The 9,660-nt window shown below is 56.7% G+C and overlaps 1 long non-coding RNA gene across 1 annotated transcript in view; it reads left to right on the top strand.

Moving 5' to 3' along the window:
* Positions 1 to 5,624: 5,624 nt before the first annotated feature.
* LOC103345336 (uncharacterized) overlaps positions 5,625 to 9,660 on the top strand; it is a 28,413-nt gene continuing 24,377 nt past the window's right edge. The window contains exon 1 of the long non-coding RNA XR_007915464.2: positions 5,625 to 5,804. This is a non-coding gene — a long non-coding RNA (uncharacterized lncRNA). The remainder of the gene's footprint in view (positions 5,805 to 9,660) is intronic.

Here is a 9,660-nt window from a genome sequence, read left to right as displayed (position 1 = left end):
CCCTGTCCCGGGTGGCTGTGCTTTTAGAGTGGAGCACTCCCTTGCCAGCACCGGCTCCAGGCCAGGGACGCAGCCTCCTGGTGCTCAGGGACCGTTTGGTGACTGTGGGTGAGGCTGAAGAACGCGGCTCCCATGACTTCTGCGTGAAGATCGTGGTGGGGAGTGTGGCCAAGGGCCTGGACAGATGCAAGAGCCTGCGCATTGGGAGGCTGTTCTTCCCATTGAAAACGTGATCTTGAAAATTATAGTTTATTATTATGGCTTGAAATTTATAGTTGTTTTCAAAACATGATCTTGGAAAGAAAAAGCGGATAGGATTTAGCTGAAAGTCAATGGCCGGGTTCTCTGTAGCAGACACTTGACTTCCCAAGAACTGGTGCATTTTAATTAGCCGTGTGCCAGCCAGTTTACAACGTGATAGGACAGTGTGCTGGTCAGATGGCTGGGAAAATAATTAGAAGGACAGTAAGTACGAGTTTAATTTAAATGGGGCGATGAGGAGCTGGAGTTTGACACTTCACGATTTAGCATGACTAGTTACATGTGTAACAAACCATTGCACTAAAACCAAAAATGCAGACAGACCAGCTCGTGTAATCCAAACACCCCATTTCCCTCCCTCCCTTGCTGGTCCGTCTGCTAGGCATTACAGCCCCTCTTGGCTGCTGGTTTTCACCATGCTTGATGGCTCCCAGCACGTGCTAGGCCCAGATGGCCCGACTTTCCGACAGGAATGGCTGAGGTTAGCCACGTGCAAGCAGCATGGGTCTCTCCCATGCTGTCAGAGCCAGCCTGGCTGACCCGGAGTGGAGGAGCTCAGAGGGAGCGCTCGGGGCTGCCGTGAGTCCTGGTAGACTCCAGCCACTGTGATGGGACTTCCACAGGAGACCCAGGGAGCCCTGAGGGTCCCTCTCCTTGCTGAAGCCCGAGACCTGCAGGGGCCACTCGACGTTGGGGCCCAGTCCTGGTGCTCCGAAGTCATGTGTGTCGGGTGGGGGGCGTTCAGTGAGGGTCCGGGGAAGGTGACTGCTGACAGCTTTGACTCCTCGCAATGTGTTGATGAATCTGGAGTCGTTCCTCCTGACCCTCCCCCTCCCCTGACTATCTGGGGCTGAGAGTCCTTGTATTTTCACATGAGCAAAGGCCAATAACTCTATTAAGGTTGGAATAAAGGCATTTTGCTCCTCTGCCATTTTTAAATTTGGGCACCTGCACGGGAGCCAACCATGACAAGAGCTTGGGATGGAGCAGGGGGCCGTCCACCCACGTGAAGCCGCAACCAGCTGGTTGTGCCCTTGGGTGGCATCATCAATGATAAGTCCGAGACTCAGGTCAGGGCACCAGATGAGCAGAAGCAGGGAGGGATGTTCTGGGTTGTTTTAGGGAGACGTGTGCATGTATTCACCCTTTTAATTTGAACCTGGAAATCGTAGATTGGTTCGGACTGGGCAGTTTTAAATTCCCACGGTGCCACTCTGCCCAAGCGAGAGAGATGACCCTTTGGACAAGCATGCAAGTTTCCATCTACCCCTGAGTCCGTCACTGCGGCTTAGAGGGCACCCAGAGGACGCGGTGCAGGGTCTGGCTGAACGCGACGGCCTGGGAAGTGACTCCCGGGGAGAGCTGGGAATACTGGGGGGGGGGGCCTGGGATTGTCACACTGTACATCCCGTCTCTGCTGCTTGCTCTTCATCTCTCCTTTGCCTGTGACTCCCCCACTGGAATATAAGGTCCAGAAGAGCAGGGATCTCTGCCGCCTGCCTGGGACGGAGCCTGGCCACGGCGGCTGCTGCGTGTTGGACGTGCGGCATATGTGTAGGGTACATGCGTGTGGAGGGCTGGCATTGCTGACTGTGTCATCAGCACCTTGCTGGCCTGGGGTGGTCCCAGCTTCAAATACGGTGTCCCTTGAGTGAGGTGACACCTAGCAGACCCCATGTTCTGGTTCTGTATTCAAAGCAGGTGGTGGTCTCCCGATTGCAGTCCCCTCCTGGGGGCCAGCCGGGCAGCCTCCAGTAGAGAGGGGCAGGTCTGTGCTCTTTGGCGTGATGAGGCTTTGAGGCCTCTGACAGTGAGTTTTCAGAGCTGAAGCAGCAGTTGGCCCCCTGTTGGGACCTCGGACCTGGGACCACGCCCTCGGATGGGCCGGGTTGTTCTCAGGAGCTTCCCACCTCCCAGTGGCAGCAAGCGCGGGAAGGTGAGGGCACAGGTCCCTCAGCCCAGCACCTGTTGGGTGGCCCCAAGCTCCTCCTTAACACAGTGCCCACTCAGCCGGCAGAGGGAGCACCACCTCTCATCCTGGAGCCGTCCTCCGGGAATCGATGCCCATCCAGACCCTACCATGCCTGGGAACACGCTCCTGGGGCGGCCCCGAAAGCCGTCATCACTCGTGATCTCAACGTGAGCTCATTTCTCCTCCCCAGAGCCCAGGACAGCAACTCTCCCTCCGACGAACATGGAGAAGTCCCTTAGTCGGAGCTGTGCTGTTTTCAATGTCCCATCACAGGACCCACGGGCCAGGCTCAAGGGACAAAAGACAAGCACCCCACTTCTGATCACGAGGTGCCCGCCTCTTCGTCCACGCCTCCCACTCAGAATGACCCAGAATAGACTAAACTTTCCCAAACTGCTGCGGTGAGGGCACAGGCGCAGTTCCACACCCAGGGTTCCAGGAGTGCTTGCACAGGCGCCATCAGCCAGAGAGCCCTTGGAGAAATTGCATCTACATAAATAAGCTCGTGATTAGACACATTACTTCCAGATAATTCTTCCGGACCAGTGATTTTCAACTGGGGGCATTCTGTCCCCCGGGGGTCGTTGCACACTGCCCCGTGGGGCTGCTGCCCCTGGTGCAGAGGGGCCGGGAACGCCGCCCACCATGCACGGACAGCCTCCCTCACTCATTCCCTGTGGGAACACACTGTCTGCAACATGGCTGGTGCCCAGACGGAAAAATCTCACGCTCTCAGCATCGAGTTTTTGTAACTAGCTCAATGAGCCGAGTAGATGGGACGGGTTTATCGGCTTCTCATTAACTGGGGACAGAGTGTGCTCACACACTTGGAGCTTCCAAGAGCCGAGGGATCCCTTCCGCTGAGCTTCTGCCCAGAGAAGTGCCAGCGAGACCTCAGGCTAACTGAGCGTTATCGGCATTCAGGTCCGAGTTTTGACCCAGATGGAGCTGCTCGTGACGCCCTCGCAAAATACGCAGCTTCCTAGGCTGGAGGCGGTCACGGGGGTCCCTGCACTCAAAGGACACCCCAGCTACACACCGTGGGCTGCCGTGGTCGTGGTCTTTGTGGTCTTTCTTCTGAGTCTATCTGGCTACTTCCAGAAGTCTGTAAAAAGTGGAATTTTAAGAAATGAGTTTATTGTAGGGCTCAAAATTTCGAAATTTTTAAAAGGATTATTTTTAAAAGTTGATGAAAACTCAACCTGTGTTGTGAATGAACTATAAAAGGACTTTAAAAATTTTTGCATCAAAATAGACTTTTTAATTCCATTTTTAATTCCATTTTCCATGAGCTTTCTGAATGACTCCCATGCATGTCAGCGTGTAGGCGTGTGTTTATGTGTGCATACACATCTATTTCATGTCTTTCATTTCTCTCCTTGTTTCAGTGGAATGTTCATATTCACTTGTGATTAGAAGAGTCCCAACGTTGCCCTGAGCTCCGGCTATCTTGGAGGAAGCTGGTGATCATCGTCAGTCACAAGAGCCCCTGAGAAAGGGCACCTGCGCTCTCCGTCCCCCTCTCCCCCTCTCCCCCTCTCTCCCTCTCCCCCTCTCCCCCTCTCCCCCTCTCCCTCTCTCCCCCCTCTCCCCCTCTCCCTCTCTCCCTCTCTCCCTCTCTCCCTCTCTCCCTCTCCCCCTCTCTCCCTCTCTCCCTCTCTCATTGTCAGTACTCTGTCGCTTGTAACAGGGCTGTTCTCGGATCACTAGCATGTCTCTGCCTGCCTTGTGGTGATGGACATTATTTCTAAGTAATTTCTCCCAGCTGTGGTGGTTCCTTCTGCACCGTTATCTTAAGTGCATCACTGAAATCTGGAGCGTAATAAATGTTAGTATAATGGGCGGGAACTCAGTGATAAACCAGATGCAGCCTTGATTTTAAAAGCTGAACGTACAACCTCAGTAGGCTCAGGTCTCTCTGTAGCCCGAACCTCATTCCCCAGACAGACAAGCACAAGGCCTGGGTACTCTGTAGGTGCTGAATAAATGCTCTGGGAGAAGACTGTTGCGTGGGATGCACAGATGACAAACGCTGTGGCCAAACCTCACGCTTGGCTACTTGAGAGTCCGGTGCCTCCCGGCTTTGGCGCTGTGAACTCCTGGACAAAGGAAATATCTTCCTTTGTAGTTGGTAAGGGTGAGCTTGGCTGCCCAGAACTGAAATTCAAACAGGAAAGTGTGGAACAGTGACTGGGCGGCAGCAAGACCAAGACAGGGACTGGCCGGGGCATGAGCGTCCAAGGACTAGGACTGGACTAGGAAGCAGACTGACGGGAAGAAGAAGTGGTCACGTGAAGTAGTTACCTTCTGCCGGGGGACACCTCCGGCCCTGCGACATCTTCAGACCACCCACCATCCATTAGTCCACGTATCCACCCCCACCCCTCCCTGTGTCCATCCATCACCCAGCCATTCGTCCACAGATATCTGCGTATCTAGCATCTGTCCATCCATCCGTCCACCCATCCATCCATCCGTCCACCCATCCATCCATCCGTCTTTTTGTCCGTCAATCCATTACCATTCTGTCAGGCCATCCGTCCATCCATCCCACCCATCAGTTCATCTATCTATGTATCCACCCACTCATCCACCCACTCATCCATCCATCCATCCATCTGTCCTTCACTCCATTACCATTCCGTCTGGCCATCTGTCCATTCCTCCATCCTCCACCTATCCATGCATCCATCTGTCCATCATGACTTGTAGTGGGAGTCTGCTGTGCACCAGCAGCTGTTGGAGGAACAGCAGTAAACACAGACAAAAACCTGTCCTCACAGGTTTCCACCCAGTGGGCAGACACACAATAAAAACAAGTGGCAATACACATGTGGTGCATTGGATGCTGGTGAGGAGTGGCGGCCTGGCTGAGTGGGCTTTTGTGAGGACATCAAGTAGAGGTTCCATCTGCCTGAAGGAGGGGAGGTAGGAGGGGAGGGAGATAGGAGGGGAGGCAGGAGGGGAGGCAGCAGGGGAGGGAGGAGGGGAGGCAGGAGGGGTGTCTAAGCTCTAGGACAGTGGTCCGGGCCGTGCGCTGAGCCAGCCCAGGTCAGAGGCAGAAGCCTGTCCAGTGTGAGTCCAGAGCAGTGGGGACACTTGGGCTGGAGCAGATTGAGCTGAGGAGCCAGGAGTCGGTGGCAGGTGGACAGTGGGCACACAGGCAAGCTGGGCCTTGCATTGACCTCTCCCACTGTGGAGGAGACCGGGTAGCTAACCAAGAAGAGAACATGTTTTGTCTCGTGAAGTCCAAGAGCATGGTGCCTGTGTCTGCTGGGCAGGCGTCGGCCTCCTGCTGCTCCAGGCATGGGGGAAATGCAGGGCAGGCAGGTGTGTGTGGGCGGGGTGAGCCACTGAGGGGCAGGCGTGTATGGGCGGGGTGAGCCACGGAGGGGCAGGCGTGTGTGGGCGGGGTGAGCCACGGAGGCACCGGTGGAGGTCCAGGCCTCTGTCATGAAACCAGAGTGAAGCTGTTATAGCAAGAACAAATCCAGCCTCCTAAGAAGAACATTAACCTCTCTTAGAGACCCCATCACCTCTCAGCTTTGTTCCATTGGGGACCACGTCTCACGTGAGTTTTACAGGGAGCTTTATCTTTGGATAAAGACTTTGGCTTTTTTCCTAATTTGATGAGAGTGTGTCATATGGCTTAAATTTCTTTTTAAAAAAATATGGGGTGGGGAGAGAGTGAGTGAGTGAGCAAGCATGCCAGGAGCCAGGAGCTTCATCCTGGTCCCCCACAGGGTGCAGGAGCCCCAGCACTGGGCCATCGTCCACTGCTTTCCCAGGTGCATTAGCAGGGAGCTGGATTGGAAGCACAGTAGCTGGGACTTGAACTGGCACCAGATTCGGGATGCCAGCATTTAAGAGATGGCTTACCCCCTGCGCCACAATGGCAGATCACTCGGCTGCTGTGGAGGGAAGAGACGGAGGGGTCGGGGTGAGGGCCAAACTCAACAACATCTGAGTATCACCAAGGAAACCAATAAGGCTGTGGTATTGTCCAGACACTCTCAGAAGGCAGCTTACGGGATCCTACTGCGCCTGTGTTTGTAACTCCACGGGAGCCAGGCCCGGGCTCCGGCCGTCCCAGGCGGCACAGCTGGCCTGCTTTGGGACAGCTGGGGCCCTCGCTGGCTGCGCTCGTGTCACCACGGTGGGCAGGGCTCCTGGGCCTTTATTTTCCTCCTCTTCACCTGTACACAGTGCACAACTCTCCTGGTTCCTGAGTGACGAGCGGGACAGGGCTCAGAGCCACAGGAAATGCAGGTAACACCTGCGCTTGCAGAGCCTCCGCCCTCAGCAGGTGCAGCTTGGGCGACCAGAGCAAAGACCGGGAAGCAGAGTGCGGCCGAATCCTGGCTCTGCGCCCTGCGGCTGGACGGTGGGTGGGCAAGCGACTTTGCGTCTCTGCCTCGGCTTGCTCACCAACACTTGGAGCCCGGCTGGGGCTTCCCTGGTGGCACATGAATGTCCGAGAACGTCCTGATTCCAGGCCGGTGGGAGGCAGCCCTGGGGAGCGGAACCTACCTGCTCCCGCCATGGGCCAACCGGGGCTTGATCCTGTCGCTCCCCCTCTTCGTGGAGGAACGACACAGGACCCTGCGCTGTTCTTTTGTCTGCTCGGCCCTCCCCGGGTTTGCTGCTGGTTCTTCCCGGGTTGGCTACTATCCCTTCCACCTCCGTGGAAGGGCAGTTCCCCCTGGCCACATTCCCCACTTCCGCAGGGGAGCGGCACACTGCCGGCCGGCTCTCTGGGGGCTGCACAGGTGTTCCTTCAGCTAGATGTTCCCCTTAGATGTTCCCGGTGCATGCCGTCTCTCTCCTCCTTTATAGTCCTCCTCCGCCAATCCCAACTCGGCTGCCCACACGCCGAGTACGCTGCTCTCCTCCAATCAGTAGCAAGTCCTACAGTTTATTGGTTGAACTGGAGGCAGCTGTGCGGAAGCTGTTTACTTCTCTCCCAGCGCCATACTGTGGGAGAGCAGATGCATAGAATAAGTCTTAATTCCAGTAACTCAGTCTAGTCCGGTTTGCTCCCCACAGATCCAATTCTTTGGCATCCGGCTTTGAATCTTCCCATGTGCTTAGGAGCCGATGTCCACTGGATGTCCCCGATTCCCTGAAGCAGCCAATGGCAGGGAAGCAGGGGACAGAGCGGTTGACTCACTTCCTGGGACATCAGCATCGAAGCAGAGCGCCTGGGTCAAGTCCTGGCTGCTCGGTTTCCGATCCAGCTTCCTGCTGATGCACACCCGGGGGGACAGCAGGTGAGAGCTCAAGTATCTGAGTCCATCCACCCTCACGGGAGACCTGGACTTGGTCCTGGGCCCCTGATTTCAGCCTGGTCCAGCCCTGGCTGTTTGGGGCATTTGGGAAGTGAACAAGTGAATAGATCTGTAGGGACCAACACTGTGGTGTAGTGGGTTAGGTCTCTGCCTAGGGAGCCAGCAACCTATATGGGCACTGGTTCGAGGCCTGGCTGCTCCACTTCCGGTCCAGCTCTCTGCTGTGACCTGGGACAGCAGTGGAGGATGGCCCAGGTTCTTGGACCCCTGCACCCAGCTCCAGGCTTCAGATCAGCACAGCTCTATTGCGGCCAACTGGGGAGTGAACCAGCAGATGGAAGATTCTCTCTCTCTCTCTCTCTCCGTGTAACTCTGACTTTCAAATAAATAAATAAATCAAAAAAAAAAAAGAGATCTGTGTGTGTCTGTGTGTGTGTGTATCTCCACCTTTCAAATAAAATGAGAACAAGTAAATAAAAAAACACACACAGCCCCATGGGTGACGCTGGCTGTCTGTGGCCCCGGCCCTCTCTCCGCCTCCCTCCCACTCTGCTCCAGGGATTTGTCCTTCTCTGGTTGATGCGGCCAAGTCAGCCCAGCCGGGCGGCTCCGTGGTCACCAGCAGCCTCCTGTGCAGCACGCCCACTCCAACTCTGACAGCATGCAGTTAACCCTTTTACTTTCCGATTCTCTGCCACTGGGAACCAGGCAGCCAGCAGAGGTTTGTGTTTGGCCTAGAGGGTCAGACGCCTGCCTCCCACCTGCAGCACTTGCGTTTGGTACCCACTCCAGCTCCTGAAACCGGTGGCCTGTGTGGGAGACCTGGAGTGAATTTCTGGCTCTCAGCTCCTGCCTGGCCCAGTCCTGGCTGTTGTGGGAGTAAACCAACAGCTGGATCGACCTCTCTCTTTCAGATAAATAAATAAAAAAAATTTTAAAAATCCAGTCATTCTTTGTACATGTTGTGCCTACAACCTTGCAGCACTCTGCTTTCGTGTGTTCTAGATTCCATGGGCTTTTCCTGTCTCCCGTAGACTGGGACTGTTTTCCTCCTTTTTGATCTCAGCTCGTTTGTCCTTGTCCTTGGCCGTGCTCTCCCAATCCACGCATTGTGCAGCGGTGGGGGCGGGCAGCCTGCCTGGGCTCTGCTCGCAGGGGCGCAAGGCTGGTTTCCTCCTAGCTCCCTGCAGGTGGGCGGGCCACACGGGTCCTCTCTGCCCTGAGTTCTCGTCACCAATGGCCTTCGAACAGGACTGCTTCGGAGACAGCAGCGGAAGCCCCCAGGGCAGTCTTGCTGGCCTCCCTGCTCCCCAGGACCCCCTCTTGCTCTGGGGGTTTCCTTACCAGTCACCCATGAGCGCTGCTTGCCAGGCCCTGCGCCCCCTGCAGGCGGGGACGAGAGCTTGCAGATGGACACAGTAAATCAGCTGGGCCGCGGGGGACAGAGTCGCCCACCTGCTCGGGCGCGGCAGGTGCCTCCGTGCGGTGATTATGGCGCAGCGTCTGCCCTGTCAGCGCTCCCATCTCGCCTCTCTGAGGGTCCCTGTGCCCCATCGTGCCAGCGCCTTGCAGAGCCCCTGGTGGGGTCCTGCCCTTGTCTGCTCTGTGGGAGGGGCTGGCACTCAGAGGACCCCTTTTCTGCACAAGTTGTGTTCAGTCCAACAGAGGCAGGGATGATGGCCTGGTGTCCTCCGACAGCATCCACAGACAGAGCCCGAGGTCTCCCTGGCCGCCCCCTTCCTGGGGAGCCCCGGCAGGGAGGCAGGGCCGGCCAGGGGCAGGTGCAGCTCAGTGGCTGCATGTTTGAGCCGGGGCGCTGTGCTTATGATGGCGACTTCAGGGTGCCACCGTGGACGGACACAAACTCGACCAGAAGCGCCTGCGGGGGAGCAGCAGCGGGCGGGCGTGTGGCCGCAAGCTCAGCCGTTTGGCTGCCGGCTGTGTCCTGTGCTGCGGGCAGAGGGAGCCAGTCACAAAGCAGAGACCCCGCCCAGGCCTGCCTGGAGGTGCACAGAGTCGTCTGGTCCCTGGTCTCCTCTGAGTGGCGAGGTTGAAGACTCGGGCGTGTGCTGGACCAGCAGCGCCGCACTGAGCTGGAGAAGCCGGCGCACGGCCTCGCTGTGCCACTGGAGGCCGTGA

Source organism: Oryctolagus cuniculus, chromosome 21 (genome assembly GCF_964237555.1).
Source record: "Oryctolagus cuniculus chromosome 21, mOryCun1.1, whole genome shotgun sequence".
Taxonomy (NCBI): domain Eukaryota; kingdom Metazoa; phylum Chordata; class Mammalia; order Lagomorpha; family Leporidae; genus Oryctolagus; species Oryctolagus cuniculus.
The sequence above is the reverse complement of the archived record's forward strand: the minus strand, read 5'-3'. Positions and strand labels throughout refer to the sequence as shown.